The sequence below is a fragment of the Manacus vitellinus genome, unplaced genomic scaffold, assembly GCF_001715985.3.
Source record: "Manacus vitellinus isolate BGI_N305 unplaced genomic scaffold, ASM171598v3 scaffold_71_pilon, whole genome shotgun sequence".
Lineage (NCBI taxonomy): Eukaryota > Metazoa > Chordata > Aves > Passeriformes > Pipridae > Manacus > Manacus vitellinus.
Window position 1 is genome coordinate 2663337 of NW_021940761.1, and position 27342 is coordinate 2690678.

Here is a 27342-nt window from a genome sequence, read left to right on the forward strand (position 1 = left end):
AGCTGGTTTGGATTGGCAGAAACTCATGGATATTTTTTTTCTCTCTGCGGTTTGGTATTCACAGCAGTGTCAGCCCTGGAGATACCCTGGGTGGTGCTGAGTGCTGGGGAGATCCTGCAGACCTGCTGCAGAGACCAGACTGATAAAGTCTCCAGGCCTCTTGGTGAGGTGGATCGTGATGGGACAGTGCCTTTTTGCAAAAGCAGGGTCAGACAGAGAGCAGGTAAAGGTCAGGACCTTGACCAACAGCTGTATCCTGCACACACAGGTCCTTTCCAGCTCCTCAGAAGGAAAGACCTGAGGCTGAGCACCCACCATGTTTCCTTGGCCCTTGAAAGGACAAGAGGAGCTGGAAGGCAGCACCCCCACACACCAGCAGCACTGGGCTGTGGAAGGGGGAACAAGGTCCTCTCCAGGGATCAGCACTGGTGGGTGGCCCCGAGGTGGCCATGGCCTGTGATAAGGGTGGTAATGGGCAGAGGGTGGGAGATGGGTGGAGTGCAGAACAGTGCAGGGGGACAGAAGGATGGAGTTTGTCGCTGTTGCATATTTCTTATTAGGACTTTGTTTTCGTGCAAAAAGTTCCCCAAAATCAAACTGTAGCAGAGGTATAATAGGAAAAAACATGTCTGTGTTCTAGGAAGCTTTCCTCATGGCTTCGTGTGATGCAATACCCCAGATGGTGTTTGTACTGAGACCAAAAAAGTGAATATGGACCCCTTGGAGTCTGATATGAGGGAATTTGTCAGCAGATAACAGGTGAGTGACAATGGGAGTTTGCAGATAGATGTGACTGTGACTTGGAGTGACTGATGTGATGGCAGCTGTCACCTTGTCCCAACTCTGGAAATTGGGGTGTTCAGGAAGAATTCAGGAAGAATTTCTTCATGGGAAGGGCAGTTGAGCATTGGAAAGGGGCTGCCCAGGGAGGTGGTGGAGTCCCCATCCCTGGAGGTGTCCAAGGAACGACTGGACGTAGCACTTAATGCTCTGGGCTGGGTGACAAGGTGGGGATTGGGCACAGGTTGGACTTGGTGACCTTGGAGGTGCTTTCCAACCTCCATGATTCTGTGTTATGAAGGGTCCCTGCTTTTCCTGCTGTGGCTTTGTGGCTGCCTGTGCCCGGGGATCTCCTTTGTTCCTCTGGCAGCTACAGTTGTATGTGGGGGTTCAGGTCTTGCCTTTGCCAGGAGCTCAAATTCACTGTTAAGGCTTGGGTGGAAAATAAGTAAAACTCAAACATAAGCCACGTTGGAGCGAGTCCTCCTGCTTAACTCTTGGGCTTTCTGGCTGAAAGCGTCTCCACGAGCCTGAGACAGGCACTGAGCAAATAAAAATATATCTGCTCTGTGAGAAAGGGTTTATTTCTTTTCTTACATAGAAAGTGCAGACCTGCTTTATTGTTACTTAAACACAGATTTCCTTTTATGAGCCATAAACGACATTCAGGTGTAGTACAGTGACTTTAAATCAGCTCCTCTGGCAACCATCTAGGTAATGTACTGTAAGGAACGCCCAACTGCCCTCTTTCTCCTTGTGCTAATTCATCGTTTCAGTGCTGCTGACTTTAGATACTTGCCTTTCATGAGTTCACTGAGCATAAAAGCCAGTTAAAGTTCCTAAGAAGCACGAAATAACTCAGCTGTGAGCAATATTGAAGCACGTGGGGGCGGTGGCGCTGCCAAAGCCAACTCTTTATTCTGTTTCAGAGAGTTTCTGGATGAGGAGAGTTGAGCTGGTACTTTAAAGGTGATGGGGTGTGGGCTGAGCAGGGCATGATGTGATGGGGGTGGGTTTTGGGAGGAAAGGATGTGTACAAGCCCAGGGTTTGCTTCAGCCTCCCTGCTCCGTTATGGTGTGTGGCTGAAGAGCATCCGAGCCAGAGTCTGCTCTGACTTACAGCCCGGATTTACAGTGGGATAATGCTGCTGATTTAAAAGGAGCTATCTGGATTTATAGGGCTTTTTATAAGTAGGATCAGGAATTTTAGCCATAATCCTGTGCAAATGTCTGGGTGTGAGTGGCGACGTGCACATCTGCATCACTAATGCAGTGTAATACCCACATCCAGCCCAAATGAAGGATGTAATAACAGCAGCACAACAGACAATAACAGTGAGTTTGCTTTCACAGAAGTACGTGCATTAAAGGGTTATAATGTGATTCAAACCAGGCTCACAAAGATCCTGGGGTGGATAATCCAGCCGTAACTCTAAAACATGTGGCTGACTTTGTAGCACCCACTGTCACCAGAAAAATCCATCTCCTTCCACTTTGGTAGTTGCTGTTTGAAAACAATTCATTTTTTTTCATGTAAGTCTCCATCTATTTGTTTTTCTGGCATCATGTGGAATACGTGCAAGGCCCTTGCTAAAGCTCTCTATCCTGGAACTGTGAAAACTTCATAGGGCCAAAGAGACACCAACATCCCAGTGATGTGAGTCCAGGGAGGCCACTCAGTCCTAAAATCTTGAGCAGGATGGCACTGGAGTGGGCATCACAGTAAGGCTTTTTTAGTTATTTACCTTACCAGGCAGGTCAATATCTTTACAGGGAAGCACTGGGAAACCAACCAGACTCTCAGCAGATGATGCTTCTTGACATCAGCTGGTTTGAAGCCAACTCTGATGATGGATGTTGCCTCTTGCCTTTAGGTTAACAGGGGAAAAATCCCAACCCCCTCTCATGTTTGCTCTCTGTACAGTGCTATTTCCAGACTAAAGAAAAAGAGTTAAATTACATTTTAACAGAACAATACCTACAACAGCAAAGGTCAGGAAACTTTTACATAAGGTCACCCTATCGATTGCAACAGTGAAAGGAGAGACATCAAATACTTTGCCATGAAAGGCTGAAAAGAAGTAAATTCAGCATGATATATTGAAACCCAAGTCTCTTTCATATGTGGCAGAGCCTCTGACATAGCAGGTTTACTGTTCAAGCTGAGATATGTTGCCTTGCCAACATATATTCTGAGTTACCCAAGCAGATTTAATGTTTTTGCAGTAGTGACTTTTCCCTTTTTTGGAGGGGACACTTTTCTTTTTCTTTAAAAAAAAAAAAAAATTGTTGCAGAAGATTTCAAACCTACCTAGGAAATGACCTTAATCAATTTAGTTCCACCGATGAGTATGAAAACTCAGATCTTTCTTTTTGCTTTCTCTAAACATTGTCTTGCTTGCATTGAGCAGGGTGACCGAGTCACAGCTTGAGAGAAAAGTGCATTTTGTTTGTTGTTTTGTTGTGGTTTTTTTTTTACCCATCCAAGTGGCAGCTCTGTTTTGTCCAAAAGGATTGACGTGACTGACAAGTGTTTTGAATTTCTAAGCTCTGAGGTCTCCAAATGCATGAAAAGCGAATGACACACACATAAAAATGTAAATCTTTGGAAAACAAGCACCAACTACAGACAAAAAAAATAACAATTCTGCAAAAGGGTGACAGACGCTGCATTCATTCTGGGGTTTTTTTTCCCCCTCCCTTTTTCTTTTTAATAAGCCAGTGTTTCTGGGCCACCTACAGGCACATTTGCGTCTCCTGCAGCGGGGAATCGGGATGAACAATGAGCCCAAGTCATGGGCAGGGTGGGTCTCTCTGCAGCTCGGGGTCACAGCTCCCATCACCACCAGCTCTCCGAGATCTGTTCCCATCAGCTCCATGTCCGTCGGGTGGTGCCGTGGGTTTTAGTGCAGTGGGCACATGGCATCTGGAATGTCCTTGTTGTTCAGAGCTTGGGCTGTGGGAGTCCCAGGAGAGTGAAACCACTGAGCTGGGCTGTGTCTCACCTCCCAGCCCTGCTGAAGCTGGGTAAAGGTGGGCTTTGAGATGGGAGAGCCCTGCTAGTCCCATCACTTTCCACAGGTTGGTGAGGGGTCCCAGACTGGATTAAGGCATCCTCTGGGATGTCCTCAAACAGGCTGCATTGGTTTAGGTCTGTGGGGTGTTGTTACCATAGATTCACATGTTGTGAATCATAGAATCTCCTGAGCTGGAAGGGACCCACAAGAATCATTGAGTCCAAGTCCTGGCCCTGCCCAGGACACTCCAACAATCCCTCCCTGTCCCTGAGGGTGTTGTCCAAACGCTCCTGGAGCTCTGGCAGCCTTGGGGCCGTGCCCAATGCCCTGGGGGGCCTGTTCAGTGCCTCACCACCCTCTGGGGCAAAACTTTTTCCTGATATCCAACCTAACCCTCCCTTGACTCAGCTTCATGGTATTCCCTTGGGTCATATCCCTGGTCACCAGTGATCAGGTGTGAGAAGGAAGGAAAGGCTTCTCCCTTCCTCCAGGCATCCCATTGCAACCTTGTTGTCCCTTGCTGTCTTGGGTGACGACTGTTCAGCTCAGGATTACCCATGACAGCCCCATAAACTTCCTCTGGAGAGCATTTTAATAATTTTTGCTTCCTTTCACCAAGGGCTGGTTAAATACCTGAGACCATACCAGCTGAATGCAGGATGTGTTTTCATGGAGCAGCCCATGAGCCCCCCTGTCTCCTGGCTCTCTTTTTCCTCATGGCCTCACTCTAAAACCAAAGCAGGATGAAAGACACAGGAATCCTGTGCCGTGTGGGAGATGCTGAGCCCTTGACTATGTCAGAGCTCTTGTCTCTAACCCAGCCAACTCCTTCCAGGGCCCGGCTTCACTTTCAAGGCTGTGCTGTTGCTTTGGTGGGTGGTGGTTTTACAAAGAGGATGGTGATGGGGAGAGGGCTTTTCTTCTCATTTCCCGTCCCGTCTGGGCGGTGAATGCGGGGTTTTTGGTCGAGGGGTTTGGAGGAGCGAGGGGGGCAGTCAGTCGGAAACGCCGACCGGCCCCACTTCCTCTTGGTTCAGCTCCACCAGTTCCCCACAGCTGCTTCCATGGGAAGCTGCCTGGCTGAGGAGAATCCATACCTTCCCTCTGCAGTCGATCAATGAAATGCTGGAGTGTTTTGGATTCCTCTTTCCAGGAGAGAATAGTCCTCATTGTACGCCTGGAGAATAAAATAGCAAAGGGAGGGAGGGAGGGAGGCTCTTTCCTGTGCACGCTCCGACTCTCCTGGCTGAGAGGCAGCTTTGCTCACTCACATTTGAGTTTGGCAGTACTTGGGACTTTCTAAACCTTGCCTGAGTTGTGTCTGTCTGCAGAGTGCATGCCAGGTATGCTTTGCTCAATCTGATTGTGGGATGAGGGTGTTGGAGGCTAGGAGATCCCTGGGAAAGGATGAGAAGTGGGTGTTTAGTGAAAGAAGCATCAGCAGCCCTGATAGTTTGCTATCATGAGCTGTTCTCTGGGCACCGTCTCAGCCCCATCACTCCTTTGCAACTGGTGATCTCTTGGTCCTGCTTCTGCAAAAGATACTTCAAGATGAAAGCCTGGATTTCAAGTTGAAAACTCTCAGACAGGTGAATATCCTGAGTGTCTGAGAGGGATGACTACTTGGCTCAGCCCCTGAATGTCTGAATGCAAACTTGAAGCGCATCAAACTTTCTCCAGGCAGTGGGGGTTTCACACTTAGAAAAGCTTTCTGAGGTTTACAGCGTTTGCTGCTTCTAGTCACGCTGGAATTCAAAAGTGCAAAGGCCCATGGAAATGATTAATAAAGAACAAAAACCAGACTGTGAGACAGGTTCAGCTCCACAACGACCCTGAAATCATAGGCTTGCAGTAGTCTCATGCTTTGTTTAGGTAGATTTGCTCTTGTAGAGCTGGAAATTTTTCAAGCTGTATTCAAGCCCAGGTGCTGCTTGTATAAGGGTCGAGAATGTCTCCAGGTGTAAAATTCCCAGTGTCTGTTGGCATCAGTGTGTTATATTCATTTATGTGTCTGGAAAGTCTGGTCCAGGCAGTTTGGTGGAATTAAATGGGATTTGCTTGCATGGTGGGTAAGTGCTTCTGTACACGTAGCCTTCTCCCCACGGTTTGCCGTAGATCTTGTTGACAACCTCTTTACCTCATGGTGGTGACAAGGTCCCAGAGACCTCTCAGCCTGGATTTCTTCATACGAGGTTTCTTGACTCCCCTCTGCTCTGTGGGACCAGCAGTTCGTTACCTGTGGTGTGTTGGACCTGGGAGGTGTCTGTGGAAGGGGAGGCTGCTTCCCATTTGCTCCAAGGAAAATCTCCACAGGCAAAGGCCCTTTTGGAGATGGTATTGGCCCAAAGAGGGATTGTTGTCACACACACTGTGAAAGGAAGCAAATGCTTAGGATGAGGAGTCAGGTTTAGCAGGTCCTTCTCTTTGGTGATGCATCTTGGGATCTGCTTCCATATGGTGAGTGTTATTCCAGCTCAGCCGTGGCTCCTGGGAATAATGGGACATCCCATGCATCAGCAACTCATTGTCCCCATCCTGCCCACTCCTGTGCCCGTGGCTGATACCCAGGGAAAGAAATTTTGGCCTGGCTGGAGCTGGTGGGGTGTCACTAATTCTGACTTGTAAGGTCAGACTGTGAGGCCTTCAAGGGGTCCATGAGCTCTCTCGAGGCTTGTCATGTCTTTATGCTGTTTGTACTATATATATGTATATGCTGTATTTATGTATATTTATGTTAATATTAAGCTGGGGGTGTATAATGTGGTAACGCACAGCACCAGAAATATTATCTGGGATCTCACAAATCCCTTCTTTCCTGGGCTAAGTGGCCAACCCTTCCCACTCTCCAAGGCATTTGATTACACCCACTGTGCTTAGGAGCTAAAGTGTCTGAGCTTGCAGGGTGATGGAAAAGGGAACTCCAAATGAACTGCAAGTGGCCAGGTTTGTGTTACACACGTAGGACCTTCCTGCAGGGAGTCTTCCGAAGCTGATTTAACCACCTTCCCCCTTCCATTGACAGCTAAAGTTGTGCATTAGAGGAAGACACTAGGAGAGAATGATTACAAACAAGACTCTGAGGTAACCCATCATCCCATGCCTTGTAGGAGAAGGATGGAGACAGCTGATGTGGGAAGAGCAAAGCTGTTGACTGTTTCCAGGACCTGTGATTCACAGGTAAAGAGGGGTTTTTTTCCCCCTTTGCTGCACTAAGATGTAAGTTAAGATGCCATCTTAATCAGAAACACATCCAGTTCTGATTTTGAGTCAGCTGAGGTGTTGTTGGGGCTTTTTCGTAGTGTGCAGCCTCTCTGTTTGCTCTTGTTCATTTGCAAGGGCTGAAGATGAGAACTTGGATTTGGGAGAGCTGAGAAGCCTATGTTGAACTGAAAGGCTGTTTTTAGCAGCAGCATCTGCTTGATGACCAGCACTGTATTCATCAGGATAGATAAAACTCACCCAAGGTGTTTTGCTTGACTGTACTCTTCCTCTGCCTCCTGGGGTCTTCTTGACCTCCTCCTGCAAACCTGGAGCTGGGAAACTTGTGTTTCCACCAGTTCCAGGAGCCTTATCTCTGCCTTGCAGCCGGGAGCAGGACCCTGTCCTATCTGTGGTGCTGCAGACACGGCTCCACACGAGCTGGCACCTGAAATCCCAACAGGCAGCACCAAGTTCTCTGCTCATCTTTGCCATGTCCCTTCCTGTCGAGGATCATTTCTCTGGGCCCCTGGATGAACGTGATGAGGGATGACACTTTGTAAAAGCCATTTTGTAGCTGGTAAGTGTTCCAGGGCAGCTCCCTGCCTTATTCTCTGGTGGTCCTGCTGCCTGCAGCATTCCCACAACCTCGTCGAGGTTTGTCGGAAGCAATATCTCTCGTTAGATTATCCAATAGATTTGGGAAAAAACAGGCAAGCCACTCTTCAGGCTAAAAGCATATCTGTTTTTCCCCAGTTGTGTCAGTGCTGGTTTTTCCAGCTGATAAAAGCCATGTGCTGTGCTCCCTGTGCTATCAAACGCTGTGAAACGTTGCAGGAGTTCTGGGCCCACTGTTGGCAGCAAACCTTGTTCTGGTGGAGCCCAGTTCCTACTCCCCTCTGTCTGAAAGCCCCTTGGGAGGTGATCCCTGCTCAGGTGGGAGCTTCCCAGCTGCTTACAAAGATGTGAAGGTCTCTTCTCTTGTCTGTCATCCCTGAAAACACATTCTCCAGGCAGCTCCTGAGAGCCAGAGTTGCCCACGGCCCCCTTACAATCCATGTTTGACAGACTGAACCAGCTGGTTAAGAAACTCCTCCAAGATAACACCAGGGCTATTTGTTTTATAGTCCAATCCAGTGACATTTTATTCCCTCACCAGCAGTAGCCAGTTGTTTTTTTGCAAGTCTAATACAGGTTACTAATACATCATGTGATAAAATTATGGGTTTTTCTCTAGTGCCAGACACTTGGAAGCATCTGGTTAGATAGAGAAGTACCTGGCATGGATAAATCATTGATTAAAAAGCTTGTAATTTTTTTTAACTACTTTTATTTTATGTTTCCTCGTGTGTGCTCCCACCTCCTGAGGCATCTCCCCAGCTGGCTGGGGAGGAGTGACTGTCACTGAAAGCCCAATCCAGAGGATGTTCTGCTGGAAAGACAAGAAAGTGGTGGGAATGCTCTGAAGTCAGTTTTATACCTCGTTTACAGGGGTCTGCCTTTAAAAGCAAAAAATAGGTTTCCTTTACTTACTTGGCAGAGGAAACATTTTGCACAGGGCTCTTGTCAGAGCATCTGTTCCCCTCATTTACAAAGCAGCTGTTTAAGCTGTGCTTTGTAAGTGTGTAGTGTGGCATATTACTCATCTAGTAATTCCCTGCTCCATCTAAGAATAGGATGGGATGTCCTCTCAGTTCCACATACCTTTGCCTGTGGGGATTGGAGTTTTCCAGCTGAGCTGTCTGCCTTGGACCAAGTTCTTCTGGAGAAGTACCAGCTCAGAGTGGGACAGTCAGTTCTGAGAATAAAACTGTGGAAAACCAAATCATTTTTCCACCTTGAAGCAAGCCTGGCTCTTGTGGAAAAGGCAAGGGGAAAAGAAGGGAAATTGTCAGAGCTTTTCAGTTAATTCCCTGAATATGCCTCTACATGGACCATGTTTTACCTTTCCAATGTCTTCCTCTGAGCTGTCCTTGCCTTTTTGCAAGCCTGAGGGCTTTGGCCACAAAGAGATCAGTGGCCTGTCATTGGGGGAACCTTATCTCCATTTGGTGGCTTCCAGGAGGAAGTGCTGAACTGGCTGGAAGCGTGATGAGTTTGTAGTTCATGCTTTTATCATGTTTAAGGCCATTTTTTTTTCTTTTTAGAGACAGACCATATCCCAGAATGGAGGAAGTTATAGGGTTTCTAGAATATGTTAAGATCTGTATGAACTAATCCCACTGGGGTATGCCTGGGGCTCACCTAAAATCATCATGGAGTGCTGTGTCTGGTTCTGTGCACTCATGGAAGAGACACCAATGGACTGGAGCATGTCCAGGGAAGGGAATGGAACTGGGGAAGGGGCTGGAAACAGCCTGGGTGCAGGGAGCTGGCATTTTACCCTCCAGGGTAGCCCTGCAAGTGAAGATATTCGAAGTTAAATGCAAAAAATAATCATGTTTACAGTGAACTGGAGCCCCAGCACTTGTCTGTTGGCTGATGGGCAATTAAACTCTCCCAACAGGTTTTCTGCCCAGACATGATAAGACAGGAGGGTGTGAGTGAGGTATTATGGACAGTTTCTGGATGCATCTTGTCCTCGGGGTTTATTCTGGGGGCTGATGCAAGGGGACATCTCCCGTGGAACACCCTTTATGTTCATTTCACAACCGATTTGCTTCGAACAAATGCAGACATGTGTGATCTGCATGAGAAAAGCTCGCGGGGGGGGGGGGTACAGGCTCGGGGGTGGGCAGAGGGTGGCTGGGTGGGCTTCGGGAAGGCCACCTTGGTGGCAGCCCAGCCTCCAGGGAGAGCAGCAGAGGCAGCTGACTGACTCCCAGAGCAGATTTGGTACCTGAGGGCGGAAAACTCGCTGGATGAGCGGGTCAGCAAAATCTGTCTGAGCTGTTTTCCGCAGGGCTTGGTCTCAGAATTTATGTACCTCGGAGCAAAGAACGGCCAAAGCTTGTGGAAGGCATCGTTATCACTAATCATGCAAAGCAAAACTGAGCTTCTGCAGTGCTGCCCTTCCAGGGACAAGGGCAGGGGTGGTGTTTTGGCGATGCAGAGGATGCCAGGGCTGGGAGAAAATTCCTGAGGCTTGTTGGCATAGGTGTAAGAAGGCAAAGAAAATTCCTGGGGCTTACAGAGGCACTGTAGGGAGAGATGTTTTTGACTGCTGCCTTTCAGAGGAGACAGAGAGAGGGCAGGGGCTCTGGCCGCTCTCCCCAGTTCTGCTGTTCTATCCCTTCTCATCCCAGACTGGGAGAGGTTGGTACCCCGGCTGCCATTGCCTCTGGCAACCTGTTGCCCTTGGCAACTCCCCTGCCCGGGGGCTTGTGCCCTTCTAACCAGCCTTTGGTCACAGCAGTGTAAAAGGGAGGGGTTCTGCTGGGGTTACTTCTATTTGAACTGACATTTCCCAGTTCCCTCCTCTCTTAATTAGTCCATTCCCTGCTTCTCTTCAATCCTGCTGGAAATCTTTCTGTGTAAGGGCATTACACAGCAGAGTATTTAGCCCAAGTAGATTAGGGAAAGGCAGGAAAAGCTTCTGATTGTGCTGTATCTGTAGCATAGGTGTTAAAGATGTATTTGTGAGCCAGTCAGAGAAGAATGCTGAGGAAATCCTGTTTGGGTTAATCTTGTTTAATTTTATAATAAAAAACAGATGGCTGGCCATCTGGAGCTTCTTGCAATCAAATATCTCACAATTAACAGTAATTTACTTGCCCTGAGACTTCCATGATCTTCATGTGCTTTTTTTTTCCCCCCTTCAACCTGTCTGTGTGGTCCCTTCCCAGGGTAGTGCTGAGTGTAAGCTGCCTGGGGAAAGGCATGATGGAGGGGCTCCCTGGAGGCATCTGCTTTCCTCCTGGATTTTCCACTTACACCCCCAAAACTGCAGCTTAGGCAACCGTACCTTGTGCTTTTCTGACCCTGTAGGAGCCACTCAGAGTAAGCAAAGCGAAGGACTGTACATACCTACAGATGGGTCATGGCAAGATATGTAAGGCAGCACTTAAGGGGAACATACAAATTAGATCTACTCTTTTTACCAGGCTGTGGGAATTCTTCAGAGCTCAAAATGATTCTAATCTGAAGTGGGTTTGCTCCAGCAGTTTAAGTTATTGGATGTAATTAAATGAGATGCAGGTGATCCTCAGCACTAGGAAAGCTTTCTGAGGGAATTATCAGCAAAATGGGATGGAGAGTGAAACCCATGGGGCACCTTTTTCTGTGCATTCTTATCTCCAGGAGGTTGAGAGACCCTCAGGATTCATTATTTCCAGAGGTGACACTGGCAATGGAGACTGGCCTCTTCAATAAGTTCAGGTCTCTTTTGATTATGTCCTTCCCAACCAGCCATGTATTTGAATAGCATCAATAGTGAATGTGAATAAATGAATTCCAGATGAGGGATCTGCATGCCGGTAGGTAAGAGCTCTCCCAGGCATTCCTGGGTGATTGCTGGCTGTTTACTATCCTAATATTTTTTTGCTAGCAGATTAAGAAAAATAACTGAGCTCTTCCCCTCCTCCTCCTCCACAAAATCGCTGGCTTTGCATGCACTCAGGGAATCAGGTCATGGAGCTAAAGGATATATTCAGATACCAGGGGATGTTGGACTGCAGCTATGCTCCATCCTCCAAGTTATTTAAATGGAGAGGAGCCTTCTGAAGGGCAAGAGCTCATTTTAACAGGGTTCCCAAAGGGATGTCAGGGTATTGGTGGGATTGATGGAGCGAGCAGGGGTAGGGTTTCACGCTGCCCCAGCCACCAAATGATCAGATCTCAGAGGTGCAGCTCAAGAGTGGATCCAACATCCATCCTGAGCAGCTCACCAGCCAGCAAGTTGGAAAAAAGGGCAGTTGGAAAAACAGAGTAATTAGTGGAATGGCAGGAATATGCAGGTCAGTAAAATGATTGTTATTATTAGTGGTTAATATTACAGCAGTGGGAAGGTGCTGCATATGCTGATCCAGGACCTGCGTACGTAGAATTGTTCATGAACATTTCTAGGCAAGTGCTGCTCACCTCTCAGAACACATTCTGGAACCTCTGCACCCTGTTTCCTCCCTTTTCTTTTTCCTCTTTTCCTGGTGGGAGCAGGGCAGACTCTTTTGCCCTTTGATGCTGGTTTTCCCCTGCCTGATGCAGCCTTTGTCTGCAGTGACTTTTTCAGAGAAGGATAAGAATTGATGGGGCTTGGAGCAACCTGGTCTGGTGGAAGGTGTTCCTGCCCATGGCAGGGGAGTGGAACAAGAAGGCCTTTCAGGCCCCTTCCTCCCCAAGCCATTCCATGATTCTGTGATCCAGTGATTAGGACCTGTCTGTCAGGTGACCTCATGGGAATCTTTTCTGTGCTACTGGGCACGTCACTGAGGATGTGATTACAAGCTTTGCTCCAAACTCTGCCTCAATTCAGGTTTTCCCACCCACCCACCCAGTTATGTGGAGTGGATGGAGGCCCTGGGGCTGAGTGGGATTGCTCCCACATGAACGTTTCCATCCTTGTTCCTGCCACTGGCATGGCACAGGCACCCACCATGGGTGATGCTTGGCTCCGGCTGCTTGGTGTGTTTGCTGCCCAAGGGGTGTGTGGACCATGAGACTCCCTCCATCCTACTCTTTCCCGTGCCCCTTGGACACTTGGAGTGGTTCACCCTGCAGGACTCATTGCTCCATTGCTGCCACCTACCAGGCTGTAGGAAGCCTGGATGCCCAGCACAGCTGTGACACTGCTCTGAAGGGTCCGTGCCATCCCTGCCGGGCAGAGGAAAACCAAGAGGCACTGGGGACAAATAGATGCTGATGAATCAGCCATGCCAAGAAGTGAACCTTGTTCTTGAGGAGAGCTGGATCTTGCCAGCACAATAGCTGGATTACAAAACCATTTCCTCCAATTACCTTCTCTGTCAAATCTCTGTGTTGTCTGGCACTAGGAAAGCTTGGATTCAAATTCATTGTGAATTGGGGCGACGACACCAGAGATTTCTAAATTAATATCCTGCCAAGAGGAATTGAGCTTGTTTTTTCCAGTCATGTCAGTTCTGATTCCTTTGCTTGTCAGAGAAAACTTGGGCATGCCATCTGGTTTCAAGGGCACAGAGTAAGGAATCATAGGTTGCTCAGCCCAGCATGTTGAGTTTGCTGTGCAACAGCTGCAGGGAGCTTCGAGGGGGGAAAGAAAAATTAAGTAAAAGGGCTTTGTGGGCCCTTCTTGGCACCTGGCAAAGGGCAGAGGGGGAGACCAGAGGCACGGGAAAAAGAGGGCATGACCTCTTCCTTGGAACAGTGGGAATGTGCACAGCAGAGTGGACTTGGATGAATTACTGCCCTCTTCACGTCTTCCCAGTAGACAGTCACGAGCCATTCTGGATGCATTAACCATGGACTGCTTGCTCCACAGGCTGCATTAAATACATTCAACTGAGTGCCAAAGAACTCCTCGGCACCACAAAACCCGTGGACCTTAAAATTTCCAGGAAAGGAGCAGCAACTGTGCCACTGAGCTGGGGCCTGGTGTCTGTCTTACCCTAAACTCATGGTTTTACAGGTCAGTATGGCCCTGGGATGGAGGTCTCCACAGCTGAGGATGGGAATGCTGTGAGCCTGGAAGGTAAGCTGTGGAGGGGCAGGGGCAATTGGGAGGGGCTGCATGTCCTTGTCCTGTTGCAGACAGGCTGGGACAGCCTTCAGAAAAAGAGGCGTGCAGGTGGTAGGGAAGGGTTGTGCAGTGGCAGGGAACAGCTTGGTGCCTGGTGCATCTCCTTCTGTAAGGAGCAGATTTGGAGAGATGTTTTGTGTCCCTCCTTTCAGCTGTCAGTGGGCAGAGGAGCCTCCTGGGGTGCCCCAGAGCTGAGCCCCCACAGCCGGTGCCGCTGGGGCTGCACAGCTCCTTTGTCAGGGCACCAGACGTGTTCACTGGGCCCCCAGCCAGCAGGTCACCTCTCTGCAGAGGCCCCGTCAGCCCTGGGTGCCAGCATTCCCACCCAGCCCTTGGGAAGGAGCCACCTGCTTCCCCTGGGCATCCCTGCCACCAGCTGCAGCTGCCAGCCTGGGGACCGGGGCCGCGTCCCTCCCCTCCCGGCCCCTTCCAGCTGCAGGAACAGGGCTTGGGGCATGCAGTGCTGTCGGTGCCAACTGCCAGCTGGGAAGGGGGAGGCTGCTGCTGTGCCAGCAGCGAATTTGGAGATGCTTCCAGACTTCCCCCCTCCGTGAGCTGTTTGTACAAACCGTCTGCCTGAGCCGGGGTTTGTGGGGAGTGCACGGAAGGAGGAGCTGGGAAGGCACAGCAATGGGTGTATCCCTCTTCCCTTCATATTATCCCCACATCCTGCCTGTGGCTGCCTGCGCTGCTCGCAGCAGGATGGAGAGATGGGCTCTCCGGATGTGCCGGCAGCTGCAGAGGTGTTGGTGGTCAGTGCTGGGGGCTGTGTGAACACCCCATTTATCACCCCCACACACCAGCAGCCGCTCCTTATCTCTCTTCCCAGCTGGCATGGTCCATGCCAAGGCTGGAGCTGGAGAAATCGGTCTCTCTGTCACCCTCTTCTGAGCTGGTGGGTTGTGCTCTCTCTGCCACTGGTGCTGGTGCCTGCCTTGCTGTGCCCGGGCAGGCGCTGGGGTGTTTTTGGGGGCTGTGCTGGGAAATGCTGCTCGTGGCTCCTTTGGCGAGGGGCTGCTGGGGGCTCTCTCAGCCATGGCTTTATAAATTCAAACAGATGTGTTTTAGGAAACCCCAGCTTTGAGACGTGCTCTCTGTTTAAGTGGTTTCGGAAGAAATTTGCACTTCAGTGGATGTGCGGAAAAATGGTGTTTTCAAAGCAAAAATGAAATGAAAACCAGCCTTCCCCCTCCCTCCCCCAGTGAAACACTATTTGCAAAGTGGGGCCTCTGTTTTGAGGTATTTGAAGCACACAGACATCCTTCTTCTTGCTTCCTCTGCTTTGCTGTTCTTTTCTTTGCTTCTATTTCCCGTATTTTCTTTATGTCCCAAGTCCATTCTCAGAGAGCTCTCAGCTCCCCTTGTCACTTGGAGGGTGTAGGGTGTCAGGAGAGAGCTGCTGAAGGGTTGTCTAGTGTATTAAATCCCTATATATTCCATTTTTTTGGATAAAAAGTGCTCAGAACTGAAATTCTCTGTAGAAACTCTCTTGTTTTTACACACATCAGGCTTTATAATTTATACTTGCTTCCCTGAGGCTGTGCCTGTGAGCAGCTGCCTTGGGTCCTGCCTGTGCACAGGAAGGAGAGTGGATGGATTCCCAGGAGCTGCCGGTTTACCTGTGGATGGGGAGCCTGTTTGCACTGGCAGCTTGATAAATTCCTCACATCCTGCTGCATATCCTTCCCTCTCTGGCTGGGGGGATGATGGGGGGCCTTTTCTGGATGGAGTGACAGGACAAGGGGGATGGATTCAAAATGCCAGAGGGAAGGGTTGGATGGGATACTGGGAGGAATATTTTATGCTGAAGGTGGGGAGGCCCTGGCACAGGTTGCCCAGAGGAGCTGTGGCTGCCCCATCCCTGGAAGTGTCCAAGGCCAGGTTTGGAGCAACCCGGTCTCATGGAAGGTGTCCCTGCCCATGGAATGAACTGAGCTTTAAGGTCTCTTCCAACCCAAGCCATTCCATGGTCCTGTGCCCAGAGGGCAGATTTAAGGCAGAGAGGTTGTGTTGTGTAAACCTGTGTGTGTGTCAGCTTGGCTGTGGTGTCCTGAGCATGGAGACCTCTGAGGGGGGATCCACTGGGTGACGGAGGCTGTGGAGAGTGATGGTGTCAGTCCAGAGAGGGGCAAAGGCCCCCTGGATGCTGGTGGGGCTGGGATTTGGAGGGATGGTGCTGGATATGGGGGAGGACAGACCCGGCACTGCAGATCGGTGGCAGCGAGACCCTGAGTCTGTGCATTGTCCAAGGAGCTGCTCATGTGGTCTCAGTCGAGCCAAAATACTCTTTCAGAAAGAGAACGGGCCAGATGTCTCATTATTGCTGCTCACAATGCTGCCCTCCCAGGCCAGCGATCCATCAGGGGCTCGGCACAGCCCCACAGAAAGGTCCCTGACACGTTCTTACAGCAGGGCCAGGTTCTCACCACTTGTGTGCATTTGTGCCCCTTGACAAATGGCTGCCGGGCTCCGGTTTTGTTCCGAGTGGCGCTGGTGTCAAGCACAGGGCTCCTATTCAAGTGCCCACCAACGGTGGCCCACAACTCACCGCTTCCTCTCCTTCTCTTGCTTTGTTTCCCCATGACAGTCACTCGGGAAGTTTTTTGCAGTCTCACTGGGTATTTTTAAAGGCAGTTTTCAAGGGGCAAAGGAGCGCCTCTATAGCAAGGACTGTAAAAATGCCTTGGGAGTACACGAGGTGAGGAATTCCTGCTTGCGTGGCTGCGTTGCTCACACGACATTTAATTGCCTTTTTCTTTTTTTAGGCAATTTTTCCAACAAGTTGATTTATGGAATTGGCTGGCAAAGCCTTGAATACATTGAGAAATACAACTTCTACAATGGACCAACACATCCTTAAGGAATGAATGATTCCTCTTTAAACTGGGAACTGTGCTCCTGGCTGCTCCAAGCACCTTGGGAACGGAGGAGGATTAGGACCAGGCTGTGAACTGTGGTGTTTGTCCTGCTGTGTAAACCTGTACTGGTAAGATGTTGGCTTTAAACTGCATTCTAAGTTATGTGTGTGCCCAAAATTGCCTATAGAAAGTGCCCCAGAGGAGTCATGGTCTGTACAGAGACACAGCACAAGGATGTCCCAGCCTGCAGAAACTGGCAGTGTGAGCTCACAGGCTGCTGGTAAAACCCAGGCAGGCCAGTCCATGCAACCCTGGGTGCCAGTGTGATGTTTCTGTCCAGATCTTCTGGTTATGAAAAGTTTGGTTTTATAAATAAGGAGCCCTTTGTATTCTCCAGACAGTGACTTTCTGCCATATTTTCTCACTGCAGTTCCCCTCTGACTTCAGTGAGTATTTTGTGCGCTCAGAGAGCGTTTTCCATCCCTTGAGCCTGAAAGGGAAGAGGATTTATGGAATGGGGAGCTCGAGGCACCAACTCAGCAAATACCAGAGTGTGTATGTAAGTGCTGGCAGGTTGGAGATGGAAGTACACAAGTGGTCTTGATCATCTTAAGCCACTCTGTTGCTGGGTCCAAGGGCTGAGCTGGGAGCAGGTAGCGCAGTTTGCACATTGACATTTTCAGCTGCCTTGTCTGAGGAGAGCTTTCCCTCTGCCCTGATCTTGCATCTTCTTCCAGTTAGCCTGTCTAACAGACTTACAGCTACCCGGCTCCACATCATGTTGCCAGTGCAGCAGGTTCAATTATCTTCTTATGGTCTTAATCTCCATTCTCTTCAATTTTGGCAGGTACATGATGATGTCTGTGACCCATTAGTGTTTCTCTCTCTTTCTGACCTGTTGTTGTCCCCCCTAATGCTATTGTTATGGAGGTTTTTGGTGGCTCTTCCTATGTCTTACACTTTCAGTAAAGATCAGCTTTCACTCCAGCCTTCAAAGTCGTCCCTTGCTTTTTTCTAGCCAGGTAAAGCCTGGGGGGTCCTGTGGCAGATAATGTGAGCGTCTCGACTGGTAATTATAAAGCCAGGATCTGTAATTAACTTTTCTATGAAACTCTCAACCCCAAGGTGTGCCTTTATCCCTCTATTAATTAGCACAGGGAAGGGACGCTCCTGTCTAGAGGCAGAAGACAAAAATAGGAGCAGGGGCGAAATAGAACTGGTTCCTTTGAATGATAAATATTGTTCCCTTTATGCCTTAAATGAGAGTTTGGCTAAAACTAGGGGGGGTTTAACTCTTGGAAAAACTGACTTAAACAGAATTGGAGGAAATAGTCCTGGATTAGGCACCAGAAACCTCTTCCAGCAAATTTCTCTCATTCGAAGGTAAGCTCAGCTCAGTTGATACCTGTGTATTCTTGGTAAAGGTTTGTTCAGCCTGTTTCTGGGACTGTTGAAATGTTCTGGTTTTGCAGACATGAGGCTTGGGAGGACACTTGGGTTTGTGTGTTAACCCCCGTGAGCTGTGGCTTTGGGAACAGACCACATATTTCCAGAGCTGTTAACATGTCACTATTTGCATACTATTTTTTTTTTTAATATTAGCAATTTGGAAACAGTTTAAAAACTCTTCCATGGAAAAGACTGTCTGAGAATAGAGTTTTTTTCACAAACCTTCATGAGGAATTGATTATGCAGTCGTGTGTACTGGAAGGAGAACTTGATGTACCTCCATATAAATCTACAAGCAGCAGGAGTTGTTCTGCCAGATTTGAAGCAAAGAGAAGAGTCTCCCAGGGGAGAGGGTAATAGCCAACAAAAGCAGGTAGTGTCTGGCAAATCTTACTGGGGATTCAAAACTGGCCAAGCTGGAGAGCACAGCAGTAGGATACCTGTAGGATGCCTGCCTGAGGACTGTGCAGCTTTGCCAAAGAAAGTTGAACTAGGTAGTTGAAGTGTTTGTTGGTTGGCTGGACTAACTTAAAAACGAAAAAAAAACAAAACCAAAAACTATTTCAGTTGAGCCCACTGAAGGTTTTTGGGGGACTCTTGGGAGAAACACCATCTGCACAAATGATGGCAGCTGAGTGTTCCCCCTCTGATCTGCACTCATGGCCAGTAAGGGCTGCACTGTGATTACATTTCCAAGCCTCCCATGTTTCCCAGTAGGAAGCTGACGGGAGAGCACTGTGCTGTAACACTGAGCTTCTCTGGAGGCATTGGGGTGGAAGTGTGTTAAGACATGATTTAAATTCACCACCAGGCCCAGACATTCCTTCCAGGAGGTCTAAGCGTGCCTGTGTGTCTTGGCTCTGCAGGTTCTGAGCTGCCGTGGGCCTTCTGACTCGTGGGGTTCCTGGAGGCAGGCAGCCTCCCCAATGGGGGTGATATTTGTGTTTGGGGTTTGTTTTGCTCATTGCACAATTCCTTGGAATAACTAACGCCTTTCACCTTTTCCTCTGCATCCCACTCGGTGACTCAGGACGAAGGCATCTGACTCAGAGCAGTGTGTTTGCTGGGCTGTTTTGTTCTTTTCCAGATGTGCAGGAGCTCTGGGACGATAGCTGGAATGGGGATGAGTGTTATGAGTGGTGCTGGTGCTCAGCTCCAGTTCTCCCAGGAGGTGGAAGGGAGTGAGGCTTTGGCATCATACAGAGGATCCTCATTTTCCATCCAGTTACGGCTGATGACACCCCTTTGGATCTGGGGCATGTGGGAGCTGTTTTATCTTGGCAAGTGTTTCAGGTGAAACCACCACTGAGGTGGTGTGCCCAGGTGGCCAAGAAGGCCCAGGGCACCTCAGCTGTGCCAGCCATGGTGTGTCAGAGGACCAGGGCAGTGCCCACCCCTGTGCTGGGCACAGCTGAGGCCCCTCGAGGGCTGGGCCCAGTTCTGGGCTGTCACGGAAGAGACACTGAGGGGCTGGAGCGTGTGCAGGGAAGGGAACGGAGCTGGGAAGGGGCTGGAGCAGCAGGAGCAGCTGAGGGAGCTGGGGGGGCTCAGCCTGGAGAAAAGGAGGCTCAGGGGGGACCTTCTGGCTCTGCAACCCCCTGACAGGAGGGGGGAGCTGGGGGGGGTCGGGCTCTGCTCCCAGGGAACAAGGGACAGGACAAGAAGGAAAGGCCTCGAGTTGTGCCAGAGGAAGTTTAGGTTGGATATTGGGAACAATTCCTTCATGGAAGGATTGTCCAGCCTTGGCATGGCTGCCCAGGGCAGTGGTGGAGTCCCCATCCCTGGAGGGATTTAAAAGCCATGTGGATGTGGCACTTTGTGGCGTGGTTTAGTGGTGGCCTTTGCAGTGCTGGGGGAATAGTTGACTCAAATATCTTAGAGGGCTTTTCCATCCTTAACAGTTCTATGACTCTGTGAAAGCAGTGGCTTCAGGGTACTCTCTGCAAGATGCAGTGGTTCAGCACAGATCCTCCCTGGAGACAGCCTCACGAAATGAAGGTCCAAAACAGGGAATTGTCCAGGCCTCCCTACTTACCTCCCACCTCTACTCAATCTGGTTGATCGTGGAGCCATTAGGGTGGCTTAAAGTTCTACCTCTTCATTACCCACCATCATCCCTGTCTCCTTGCAAGGAGTGTCCAGGGTCAAGCCATGCAGATTTCCAGAGCCAAAGCAAAGCAAACCAAACTCTTAAATTCTTCTAACTCTTGAAAGGCCCTCAGATGCTGTGATATGGGGCCCAGAAATGCTTGGGTTATTAGCTGCTAATAACCATGGAGGGCTGCCAGCACTGGGAACGGCTTGTGCTGTTGTCACAGCACAGGGGACAGCTGAGCAGTGCCTTCCTGGAGGTGTTCCTGAAGAGCCTGATGGGCTCAGACCAGGGGGGTTTAGTGTTGGGAGGGACCTTGAAGTTCATCAGCTTGAGACTGTTTCCTCTTGTCTTGTCTCTTGTTCCCTGGGAGAAGAGCCTGACCCCCACCTGGCTACAACCTCATGTCAGGGGAGAAGAAACTTCTTTAGGTGACACCTCTGTATTTACCTGAAGAGAACCAAAGCATTAAGAAGTGTGAAGGGCTTCTTAGACTGGCCAGCATTTCTAGCTCATGTTATCAGTCCATCTGTACAGAAGCCCTCATCCAAGGCTAGACAAGGCTGAATGCAAATAGTGAGGATATATTTGTGTGCTGTGACATAACTACAGCACCAGGCTCTGATTCATGTGCTAAGTTGGTACTTCTCAGTGCTATAAGTTGTGCATTACATCCTTAATTAACTATTAGGAGAGCTTTAGACATTGCATACATTTAGTTCATGAACTGCTACCCCTGTTCATCACCCACAAAACTGATAATTTTGTGACCCTTGCCTTTCTTAGGACTTGGGATGTCATCAAATTATGGGGCATCCTAGACATCTCTAAAATGTGTGTCTTAATTTATTCCAGCCTTGAGGATATTCTTAGGCTGTTTTGCTGATAAACTCTTCAGAGGATGTGCATGAACCCTCATCCCCCACTCCCACCACTTCTAAACCTTGGCTTGGTCAAGGTTGCTTGTCCAACATTCCACTGTCCCGAGCCTTGAGCTGAATCAATGTCCCTTATCCTTCTGTGGAGGATGGTAATGACTTTGCAGCCCATGTACTCCTAAATGTTCCTCACATGACAAACTAGCCACTGAAGTCTGGAGGGAGTCTCCTTAATGTTTGTATTTATAGGCCCAAATGAGTATGGCCCTGTGGAGATCCTTGCCTCCTGCAATGATTCCAGCTCCAGCCTGTGTGTTCCTTGTCAGTCTAGGCTTGGAAGGGATCTTAAAGCTCATCTCATTCCACCCCCTGCCATGGGCAGGGACACCTTCCACTAGCCCAGGTTGCTCTAAGCCGTGTCCAACCTGGCCTTGGACACTTCCAGGGATCCAGGGGTAGCCCCAGCTTCTCTGGGCAACCTGTGCAAGTTGAGTCAGGATCTTAGGTTTAAAGGAGGCTTAAATTTTAACTCACTCCCAGTCCAGGTTAGAGGCTTTCCTGTGTAATGGTGAATGTGGGGGAACTAAAGGCAAGATCCTGATTGCTTCATGCACGACATATAAATCTATCCTGGATAAAAGTAGTGCTCAAAATCATCTGATGAGGTTGTCAGGGCAGGTCACCAAACAAAAGGTGACACAGACTGTCTTTTGTCTCAAGTCACAGTCTCAAGGGCTTAAGCAAAGCCTTTCAGACAAGGTCAAGGACAACGATTTGAGGAATTTGCAGTGGAGGATCACACATTTGTTGCTATCTTGATTGAATTATGCTGTGTGCATGATGAACTCACATAAAATTCATGTTCTCCCCTTCCCTCAGTGCTTTATTAGGTGTTTTAACTGTTTTATAGCCTTTTCTGCACATTGTCTTAGATGTGCTTAACATCAGGAACTGTGGCTTCCTTTGTACAATAGTTGGTGGTGGGTTTTGACCAGCATAATCTTGGCAAAAGTCTTCTCCTTTGGGAAATGCATCAGCCTAGGCCGTGAATGGGCCAGAAAAAGCTGATGACATTGCTTTGCCCAGAGGCTGCTGCAGCAGAGGAAGTCTAATCAAAGGCTTTAACAGGCTTTGCATCAAGTCTCCAACAAGGCTGTCCTAAGGAGGCAGTGTCGACATACGGCTGTTTCCTGCACAATCAGCCTGACCCAGAGCAGGGATCACAAGGTTTGTCACTCAGAGGGCTCTAATCAGTCCTTCTGGCCTCTTAGCTGGGACTCAACCCATAAGCTCTTTGATTACAGTGGATACCAAAGACCCACGTAAGGCCTGGACAACTCCTTTTATTTATTTTAAGCATTGCTTTGAGTGTGAGGTTGGTCAAAGTAGTGCTGGTGGTGGAAGAGCAAAGAACTTAAGCCTCTCCACATGAAATGTTGCTTCATTTTCCAGCTACTTCCTACTCAAGGAAATATTGTTTGCAGATGGTGCAGTTACAAAACAGTCATAAACCACCCCATTATTATCCAGATGGATTTATTACTGCAGAGAAATCTTTGCTATCTCATTTTGGGAATGAGGTTTGCTCTCCCCACTGACATATGGAATGATTCTGCTCAAAATCCATCCAGTGGCAAGATGTAAATACTCAACATCTGTAACCCTGACAGATGGGTTTGCTGTTGTTTTCTTTAAATCCCAACTTGGGCTAGGCAAGGTGGACAGAAATGCCTGGTCAGATATGGAGAGACTTCATTCCTTTCAGGAAAAGCAGTTGCCGTGGCAGAGAGCAGCTTTGGTGTGAGGTATGTCACCTCTGTCCCATCACACCTCTGGGAGATGGAATTTCAGAAGGAAGGGAAGGTGAGTTGCTGCAGATCCCTGCCTGTGGCTTCTTTGCTCACCTGCTGGCATGAGTTGGTTCATCTGCTGCCTAGAGCAGCTGATGGAGGAAAATCCCAGAGGTAACTGAGGAATTTGGAAGAAATAATAGAGGATATGGATGTAATACCATGAGACAGACCAGAGCTACCTGGAAATCCTGGGAAAGAGCCCCTCCATCTCATAGTGTGGCCGTGCCTGAATGATGCCAGCACCTGGCTGTGGCTTCCCTTGAGGCCATCTCTGAAGACACTCATTTCTGGGCTCCCATCAGCCTGCTTCAAAAGCTGGGCTGGGTCCAAAACGTGACTCTATATTGAAGCCAGCTGGGTCATGTCTCACAGGTGAGATGAATTTCTTCCTGGCCACTGTAGTGGAGGAAACCAAAATTATCCCAGAGAACATTGACTCCAAAAGGGCAATCCACTTCTTTCCACCCAGAGCAGGGGTCAGGCAAGCAGCAGTAATACAGGATTAGAGCTCCAGGCTGGGTCCTGTGTCTCCAGCAGGTTATTTCTAAACCTCCCAGGTCTTCCTGCCCTGGTTATGCTCTCATACATTTCCAAACTTTCTCAGCTGGCAGCAGAGCATTTGAAACAGCATCCATGGAAATTATGGTCTTGCTTTGCTGCCCACACTTGGATGACAGCTGGCTCTGGCTGGAGCTTACCCATTGCTCTTTAAGTCTAGTGGCCTGCATTTAACCATATCTCGCTTATCAAAATTAGGTGAAACATAACTCTTTCCACAAACAGTCATTGGTTTTGTCAAGACCTGCTCAGCGATTTCATCTTTTCCTTTAATTCAGCTTTTCAATTAATTTTTTTTTTTTTTTTTAGAGAATACTGCCTGGTTATTTATGTGTGCACAGACCATATTTGTGTGGGTTTGGTGCTGATCAGCTGCGTGTGTGTTTACAATAGCCCTTGTGTTATCCCAGCCGGCAGCCTGAAAACACTTCCAAATTATTCCACATCAGAAGCGAAGAGGGTTTGGATAGACTCCTAGGGGAAAGTCTTGAAATGGTGCCCAAACCTCAGTCCCAGTGCTGTAAGTCAGGCACGTGGCTGATATTTTATCCACCCCAGCTTGGACTTTGACAGGCTGTTTTGTTTGTGGAGGAAACGGGAACTTGGGAGCAATTTTAATCAGAGATTTCTTGGAGATGGGCTTCCTCCTTTCCTTCATCCTGTTCTGCCCTCTCTTGACACAAGTGCCTGCACTCTGCCCGTGTTCTCTAAGAAATGATGGAAAATAAGGGCACAGAAGCCCGAGGGCCGGGCTGGACTGAAACAAACCCCTGGGTGGAGGGGGCCTGACCTGGCTCGTGCCTTTGGAGAGGTGCTGGGTTTGTGTACGAAACACTCGGGTGACTGTACGTGGATGAGCACCAGGAGTTTAGGGGCACTAGGGTTTGGTGTTTGCTGCTAACCTCAAAGCAGGCTGGGAAGTTCAGACCTAAATGGTGCTGTAATAAAAACCTGGAAATAGTCCAGAAAATCCTAAACCAGTTTGGGTTTGAAGGGACCTTAAAGACCATCTCTTTCCAACCCCCTGCCAAGGGCAGGAACCACCTTCCACTAGACCAGGTTGCTCAGTGTGGAAAAAAAAGGAGTACTGTCTCAAAACCAAACTCCTACAATGTGAGTTCAGTTCTAGAATTCTTTGCTTTTTAGCTGAACTAAATATGACATTGTTTTCCAAATATATTGGCATTACTGTGGCTTGGAAACTCAATAACTGAGCCAGCTCTGGTCTTGGACCTTGAGTTACTCATATAATAGTACACTTTACTATTGGAGTAAAGATCACTTTTTAAAAATGTAATTTAAAACTGGCATGCACATTGATTTAGGAATGCAAAATAATTTTGTTATTATCTCATCTCAAAACCTTTTCCTTGATCATCTGCAACTCTGAATTGCAAAATGTATTACAGAAACACAGCTGTTGTGTCTTATAATGTGAGGTAAGACATTCCATGGCGGTTGTTTGTCTCAAAACAAATTTACAAATCCAGAGCAATGTAGCTGCCCCATTCCTGGAAGTGTCCAAGGCCAGGTTGGACGGGACTTGGAGCAACCTGGGCTATTGGAAGGTGTCCCTGCCCGTGGTAGGGGGTGGCACTGGATGGGCTTTAAGGTCCCTTCCAACCCAAACCAGTCTGGGATTCTGTGACAAGAGATGTCTCTCTCTCACAGAGTTTGGTAACTCCTTGAGTTGAACACCTTACAGAGGTTATGCTCTGAGACTGAGAGAAGGACCTAAACTTCTTCTCCTTAAGGTGGTGCAGCAGTTCAGAGATCAAAAATGCATGATGGTGATCCAAATCTTTGACTCCAGGATTTGGAGCTTTCAGCTTTCAGCTTCAGAGCTTTCCTCTGCAACTTTATAAGAGAAATTCAGGGATCTGGTAACACTGAGTGACCTTACAGAGAAGAGCAATAATCGCTCTGGAACCTGGGCCACTCCATTCCCTCATTAGGACAAGGAAGCTTTTATCTCTCCTGCAGTAATGATGCATTTTTAAAGCGTTTCACACCTACTTTCAATCTCAGTAAAGACCATGAAACTTCTTTGGCTGTGGCCACATGGTATCTGTTGTTAAACAGACTGTTAAAATTAATCAACCCAGGTTAAGCAGCCAAAATTACTACTTGCCATCTCTGGCCCGAGTCTGCTCCCTCAGAGACAGCCCCATAAGAGGCTGAACGCTGATTAAACGCTTCTCTGCCAAGTGCAGTCCGAAACATTTTGGCAAGAACTGCCTGTACAAAGCACAGAAAAAAATGTACAGGATGTAAAAGGCTCAGTGTGTCAGCCTGCTTGAATCCAAACCATCCCCTGCCACAAACCCCTGCGTTAGCAAACATCCCATCTGCCTGATGAGAGCTTCTGTACCCTGGCCCCAAATTTCCGTGCTCCATCCCCAGGGTTGTTATGTCATGAGTTCATTATTGCTGCTGGCTGTAATTCACACTCCAATCCACAGTGCTATCAGCAAAAGACATTTTTTAAAAAAAGTAAAAATTAGTAATAGCCTTGATTTTCCTCAGAGTACAGACTGGAAGCTTAAACTCTTCTTTGGAGGAAGTCCTGCTGCATCCAGGGCAGGAAGGAAACTCAGTCCACATGCCCTCACATGCACTTGTTGGCAGTGAAGGGCAGAAGGACGAGGAGCTTGTGAACACTGGGCTACTTAAACAGAAGCATCTGGACCACTTCTAGAAGATCTGTTTGACCCCTGGGCAGGCTGGATCCTTGAGTCAAAGGGTGCTGCCTTGTGCCAGCTGAGTGTGAGGAGGTTTAGATTGGATATTAGGGAAAATTTCTTCAGGGAAAGGGTGTTCAGGCATTGGCACAGGCTGCCCAGGGCAGTGGTGGAGTCACTGTCCCTGGAAGTGTTGAAAAAGTGTGTGGGTGTGGCAGTTGAGAACATGGTGGTGGTGCTGGGTTGATGTTGGACCTGATGATCACAAAGGTCTTTCCCAGCCTTAACAATTCCATGATTCTATGCACAGTCTCTTTCCTTCTCTCCTTTCTCCTCATCTTCCCTCTCCCCCTCTCTGAAAACACGTCAGCAAGTCTGAAGGCAGCAGTCATGCTCATCCACAGTGATGGAATTTAATCTCCTGGTAATTAGGGATGGAAAATCACAACATTGGCAACGTTTTCACTTGAACAGAAGGGCATTCCTGCCAAGACTTGGTTTGTCTTGGAGTAAGAAAAGTGCAATCAGGATCATAGGATGCTGAGCTGGGAATCTGGGGGGCCAGATCCCATGGTTGGAGAAGGTGGTTACAGTGCCACTGACTTCAGCAGAGCTCTGGTTAGTGTCAGCTGGGATCCTGAGGAGCTCTGCTGGGCAGAGACTTGCCTTTCAAAACACAGCAGATGATGTCTAAAACCTGTTTAATATCATGTACAGTTCCCCTGCGCTGGCTCTGGGTAGTCTGGCCCCTCAGCCCAAATGATGTCTGGTGTCAGCAGTTGCTTTTGACTGTTTTGTGGTTTTCTTAAAGGCAAATAACTTCCATGCAGGGCTAATGGAGGAGCTCCCATCTCAGCTGCTGGATGTGTGCCGAAGAAATAGAGTGAAACACGGAAGTGGTCACAGACTATAGACCTGCACCTATACAAGACTTGGAATTTTGCATCTGTAATGATTTTCTTCTTTTTTTCCAAAGAATCACAGAATCAGCTGGGTTGGAAAAGACCTCTGAGATCATCAAGTCCAACCCTTGATCCAACCCCCCGTGGTTCCCAGCCCATGGCACTGATGCCACATCCAGTCTCACCTTAAACACCTCCAGGGACGGTGACTCCACCCCTCCCTGGGCAGCCCATTCCAAGGTCTGATCGCTCTCTCCATAAAAAATTTCTTCCTGATATCCAACCTAAACTTCCCCTGCAGAGCTTAAGACTGAGCCCTCTTGTCCTTTTTTTTCCCCCACAGTAAGAACTTGTCCAGAGGCTGGACTGAGAGGGCTGTGAAGCCACCAGCCCTGGCTGCTCCTGCCACCAGCTCTGCCCGGCC

At 48.7% G+C, this 27342-nt stretch overlaps 1 long non-coding RNA gene across 1 annotated transcript; it reads left to right on the forward strand.

Annotated features, from left to right (window-relative positions):
• Nucleotides 1–27342, forward strand: LOC108643121. The gene is made up of 5 exons (XR_003916296.1): nucleotides 1–223; nucleotides 641–759; nucleotides 13537–13599; nucleotides 16413–16633; nucleotides 27262–27342. It is a non-coding gene; the product is annotated as an uncharacterized LOC108643121 (long non-coding RNA).